The sequence below is a fragment of the Podarcis cretensis genome (assembly GCF_951804945.1).
Source record: "Podarcis cretensis genome assembly, chromosome: 8".
NCBI lineage: Eukaryota > Metazoa > Chordata > Lepidosauria > Squamata > Lacertidae > Podarcis > Podarcis cretensis.
In genome coordinates this window covers 54725789-54731856 of record NC_137177.1, presented here as the reverse complement: position 1 = coordinate 54731856, position 6068 = coordinate 54725789, and positions in this window count along the sequence as shown.

Below are 6068 nucleotides of genomic sequence, written 5' to 3'. Positions count from 1 at the left end.
TCACCTTGTTTCAAATAGTACAGGAGTAGAGGACCATTGCACTTTTTAAAGCTTCATTAATTAAAGAGAGGGAGAGGTGTGTTTTTTTTGTTCTGCCTGGTCCTTGTTGTCCTCTAGAAATATACCCACAAAATATTTTTTGCACACTTGACAAAGCATGAAATGGCATGCAAGGTTACAGACTCTTTGGCAGTCTTTTACTTGCTTTTGGAAAATATTTGAAATTTATCTCTCCCTAGTTCTCCCCTTACCCGATTAAACTAGGGGGAAAGCCCCTCCTGAATGAGTCATGTCAAGCTTGGTTGGTTACCTCAGTCAAAAAGGTGGCATCCTGACTACAGGTTTATTTTGGAGGGCCTGTTAACTGTTTTGTGGGATTGTTTTTGGCAGTAAAGAATTCAGCAAGACTGTTTCAATCACAGCCACTCTGCAATCCTGAATGACCCAGCTGTATTTAGTGGGGTAGAGTGCTGACCTCTGATGTAAGAGGGTGGCATTGACATTGTATGGGTGAAAAGAATTGTAATATTTTCCAGCAGCAGTGCAATCCCAATCATCTCTTTCTTCTCTGGAAAACAACAGCAAAAGAAAACAAACTTTTGCAAGTTTGAAGCAAATGCATTGCGGCGAGGGGGCAGGTGTGATGCTAGGCGATTGCCTCCTTTGCAATGATGTCATGAAGAAACCTTCTCCAATCCATGAAGCAGTTTTGTATCTTTAAAAAGGGGCTCTTTGCCAAAAACAGGGTTTGCAAGCACCACTCATCACTTGATTACTGCAGCCTCCAAAGCCCTATGTCCTTGCCTGCCTGGTTTGATTTCATGCTGTTAGGCCTATGTAATCCCATCGAAATCTTATCTTGCAATGGTACAAGTCAACTTGGGCACAAATCAGCCCTTTAGTATGCTTTGAGGTAGGGATGGGGAGAAATTTGGTTTGCATTTTCTGACCTAATTTGCATTTCCTGAAACAAAAAGCAAGCCAAAATGCAGCTATCCTTTGAAAGTGGCACTTCCCTGAATTTTGTGGTGCAGTTCTTTGACCCAAAAGAACATGATGGGAAAGTGTGCATAAAAATGCATATAATGGTGAAAACAAATGCATTATATTAAAGGAGATAGTTTGCAAAAGATATAGGGAAAATGTGATGCATTTTATAAGGTCTTTATTCTCCCTCCACCCCAATGAAGAGATGTAGCAAACTAAAATGAAAATTGGAAAAATGAGAAATGGTCTGCATTGATATTCTTGACGAAGTCTCATTCTCGGAGGCTGCTCTGTCTTCCTTATGCAAGCTATCTTTCCAGAGCCCTGTATTCCTTAAGTTTTGTGCCCTTTTGCAGATGCCAGTGGAACTGTAAGATTTAGGGATTTCCTTTGCAATAGTTCAGAAGACCTGCTTTTCTAAGCAACTTCTTGTAGCACCTGTTGGCTTTTGCTGCATTGCTCATCTGAGACTGGGACCATTCTTGCTCTGACCAACACACCCCAAGGCAGTTAGATGATTCATATCATCAAACTGGGATTAAATTAAGCTGGACAAACAGGTGTTCTGGTCTCCAGGGGTCAAAAGCATTGCTTGCAGCCTGACATATTGCAGGCACATATTTCATTTCATTTCATTTCATTTATTGATGTTTCTTTTTTTAATTGTTACTTGCTCTCCATAGTCACAGGCAATCCCAGAACAGGATACAAAACTTACACTGAAACAATACAATAGATATACAGTAAAAAGTACATATCAAGCTACAGTATGCTTTCCTGTGCTCAAAGGAGACATGATCTTGCATCCTTTGATGTGCCATATCAGAGTAGTCCTTTGTCTGTCATAAGACCCTGTCAAGATGCAACAGAGCTCATGGTTATTTGTGCTCAATAAGCAAAATTTATTCTTTATTTATAGTTTAAGTTTATGTTCCATCTTTCATCTTACTGGATCCCCACGGCAGCCTTGGTTCAGTGTCAGGGCTGTGTTGAGTTCAAGATGGCTTTGATTCCTTGGGATCTAAACACAGTTTAACCATGCATTGGATTTTTCTCCTTCCCTCATATTTTTGTCCCATTTTTAAATCCAGGAGCTGGTCTTCCAGATACTCTTCTTAAGCTTAAGAGCATAAGAAAAGCCTCCTGAATCAGGCCAGGGACCCACCTAGTCCAGCATCTTGTTCTCACAGTGGTCAAAGAGATGCCTATGAGAAGCCAAGAAGCAGGATTTGAGCACAAGAGCCCTCTCCCCTCCTGCACTTTCCAGCAACTGATATTCAGAAGCATTAATACCTCCAGTCATGGAGGTAGAGTATGGCCATCACAGCTACTAGTCAATGACAGCCTTCTGCTCCCTGAATATGTCCAATCCTTTTTTAAAGTCATCTAAGTTGGTGGCCATCACTGCTTCTTGTGGGAGCGAGTTCCATAGTTTAACCATGAGTGAAGAAGTACATTTTTTAAAATCTGTGCTGAATCCTCCAGCATTCAGCTTCACTGGAGGTCTGTGAGTTCTAGTGTTAGGAGAAAAGGAGACACCCCTCCGTTCTCCACCCACTTTCCCAGTTTCTTGGATATCTCAAAGCAAAAGAAGATTATGATTTACTCCCAGGTCAAAGTTGTGCTTGAACAAAGAAGGAAGCACATCAATGTTTCCCTTCATTTAACATTTTAGGAACTGCCAAAGAAGATAAAGCACACTGGTATCAATCGTATAGCTACCATAATGCTGAAGACTGACTTTTTGCCTGATGGTGACTTTCTTCTGTTAATGGACTTCTAAATGAAGGAACGAATGAATGCCATCAATGCATTTCATAAAGATACTTAAAGCAAGGTTAAGGAACCCTTCTCAACCTGAGGGCCACTTTCCCAACTGGGCAATATTCTGGGGGCCGTAGGCCAGTGTTGGGCAGGGCCAGAGGCAATTAGTGTGGATTTTTCTTTTGCACAATAGGCTAGTTTCTGCACACGCCCTTCTCTAAACTCCACCCAGACAAGTAAGAAGCAGTATTAGAGTTCCAAGGAAACATACCAGCTGGAACAGAACATTCAAGGAGGGTGCAATCAGGGCAGGTAAGGTATTTGGCCTAGGAAGAGTTCCACAGGCCAGATAGAAGGTTTTTGAGGGCCCAATTCACCCCCCCTAGGCATCAAGGAAAAGAAAGAGGCATAACACACAACAGAGGGCTTTGTTTTAAATGTGCCTTTTGAGGCTGACCACTAGTAAGGAAAGTATAAACCCCAATAAGAAGTAAATTCATGTGGGGAGTTCTGAAATGCGACCAAATTTCATAATCTGGAAACATTTATTGATGGAACAACCCAAGCAACAAAAACAAGATCCAAGGACATGTTGCCTCCTGCTTAATATAGGCATGGAAAACAAGCCCAGATGATAATGGGGAATTAGTACAACGGCAACTACCCATAACCCATCCATGATATCACTTGTAAGAATGGTGGCTTGGGCGTTCGCAGGGGGTTGTGGAGTTGTGTGGCTCACAGGTCTTTTTATAGTGTGCAATGTGGAGAGCGCACACCAGTAGGTAGAATGCCAACCCCAGCCAATATGTATCCTGATCCTGGGTACATTGAATAACATTAAGAACACACTGGATCGAGCCAGTGGCTCCTCTAATCCAGCATTCAATCCTCATGGTGGTCAAGCAGGTGTCTGTGGGAAGCCTGGAAGCAGGACCTGGAATTCCAGAAGCATATTGCTTCTGACCACCGCTTTTTTCTAGAAAAAGAGGTACTGGCACTCATAATGAAGTTGTTATAGTAAGTGCCACACTTTTTAACAACAAAAAAGAGGTGCTGGTACTATGTACTCTTGGGTATCTTCTGGGAAAAAAACTCTGACATTGGATCTGGAACACAGATACTGAGGTAAACATAGGCATAGTGGTAAGTTAGTAGCCACTGATATGCACTTGAATCAACTTGCCTGATAACTCCTGTTGATATGGGGACTGTGGCAATCATCTGAACATATGGAGCCGCCTTCTGTAGGATCAGATCATTGGTCCAGTGCTATCTATTTTGGCTGGCAGTGACCTCACAAAGTCCAGTTTTTTGGTTGCAAAGTTCTGATATGTAACCATAGTAATAATCATAAGAATTATAATGCAGTCACATTTTTCACATTTGGTGGGTGTGCAAGAAGGCAAAGCAATTCTGGAACCAAATAAGAGATGCAATAAAAAGACAAGTAGAAGTGCAAATAGAACTAGATCCAGTCTTGCTTTGACTGACTTACACAAAAAAGCATTTGTATAATTAAGACAGTTACTTTGCATCCCTCAGCATGGTCACCGAGAAGCCACAGCACAATCCTAACCGCATCTACTCAGAAGCCCTATTGAAGTCCATGGGGCTTTCACCCAGGTAAGTGGGGCCAGGATTGCAGCCTACATGCAGTTGAACTCACTAGGCATTACTTCCTTGTAAGCGTGCTTAGCATTTATTCAATTATCTTCTACAATTCTTGCTGCCAGACTTCTTTATGCAAAATATTGGAGACAGTCACATTCCGATAATAATCGAATGGGAATCAAAGTTGTATGAATGTGCCATTCTGGCAGAAAATCCTAGTTACATAAGAGTTAGATAGAGGTGAAGACAGGCCCTCCAGATGTTGTTGGACTCCAACTCCCATCAGTCCCAGCCAACATGACCAATGGCCAGGGAGGTAGGAATGGTAGTCTAGCAACATCTGGTGGGCCACAGGTGACCTACAAATCTGCTAGACCTACAAATTTTAATTTCTCTGAGTTCTTATTTTTATTTTCCCGTCTTAAGCTGATTTTGTCCCATTTCTGCATCAGTTTGTTAATTTTTCTTTAAAAGTAACCACAAAATTTGCCAGCATTTTAGAATACACTTCTCATTTTTGTATGATTTTTTGCCTAGGTAGGAAAGTGTTTTTCAAGCAATTTCTCCTTCTATGATGCACCTGGAGGGTGCCTCTTGGAGTAAGAGAAGGTAGACAAAAGTGAAAATAGTTTCACAGAGAACTGGAAAGCCTTTATTATTATTATTATTTTGCACAGTAGTGCACATCCTCTAGAAAATCTAGGCTGTTTATTTGCAATGCTCTTGACTTAGAGTGATTTTTGTGCAACTTTAAGAATAAGAACATTAAACAGTGTGCAATATTATTATTATGAGTATTGTCAAATGCAGGCTTCCTGAACCTCAGCCCTCCAGATGTTTTGAGACTACAATTCCCATCATCCCTGACCACTGGTCCTGCTAGCTAGGGATCATGGGAGTTGTTGACCAAAAACATCTGGAGGGCCGAGGTTGAGGAAGCCTGGTCAAATGCTTACTGCTTATTTTCAAAGTTATTTGATTAATTCTGAAAACGAAGAAATGCTTAGTAATAATTCTCGTTTTTGGTACAGTACTTAAATTTAAAAAGAGATCCCACATGCTTCATGCTTTCTCTAGACCCTTCTGCTTTCCATTCAGAAAAATCAGATGCCAACCAGGAAGCAAGATGGAGATTTGGGTTTATTGGATTATTAGCCCTGGAGCAACATGAAGCTTCATATTTTTGCGATATGACGTTTTGCAGGAGGAGAGATTTTGCGAAAGGTCAGTGGAAGTGTCAAACCTCAAGAGCATATTACACAAGCGAGTGCTGAACTGCTGCTGCTTCTTCTGACCTTTTTACCTTTATAGTCCTCAAGATCTCTGACAACTATGATTCTAACAGACTTGGTTGTTTGGGGTGTGTGAGTGTGTGTTTTATTTAACCAAGAGTAAGCAGTCTCCAATAAGGACCAAGCAGAAATGACTCAGGGAGGCTGGAACCCATTAAGACTGATAGGGGAGAAGACAGGGAGGCCAACAGTAGGTGAAGCCAGAGGCCACATTCTCCCCATACATTTAAAGCACTGTAATGCCGCTATGAAGTCCCCAAAGAATTCTGGGAGCTGCAGTTTGTTAAGGATGCTAAGATTTGTTAGGAAGTCCCTGTTCCCCTCCACGGGCTGCAGGTGCTTCACAGAGCTACAACCAATACCTCTTCCCAGGAATCTCTGGGAATTGCAGCTCTGTGAGGGGAAGGGGGT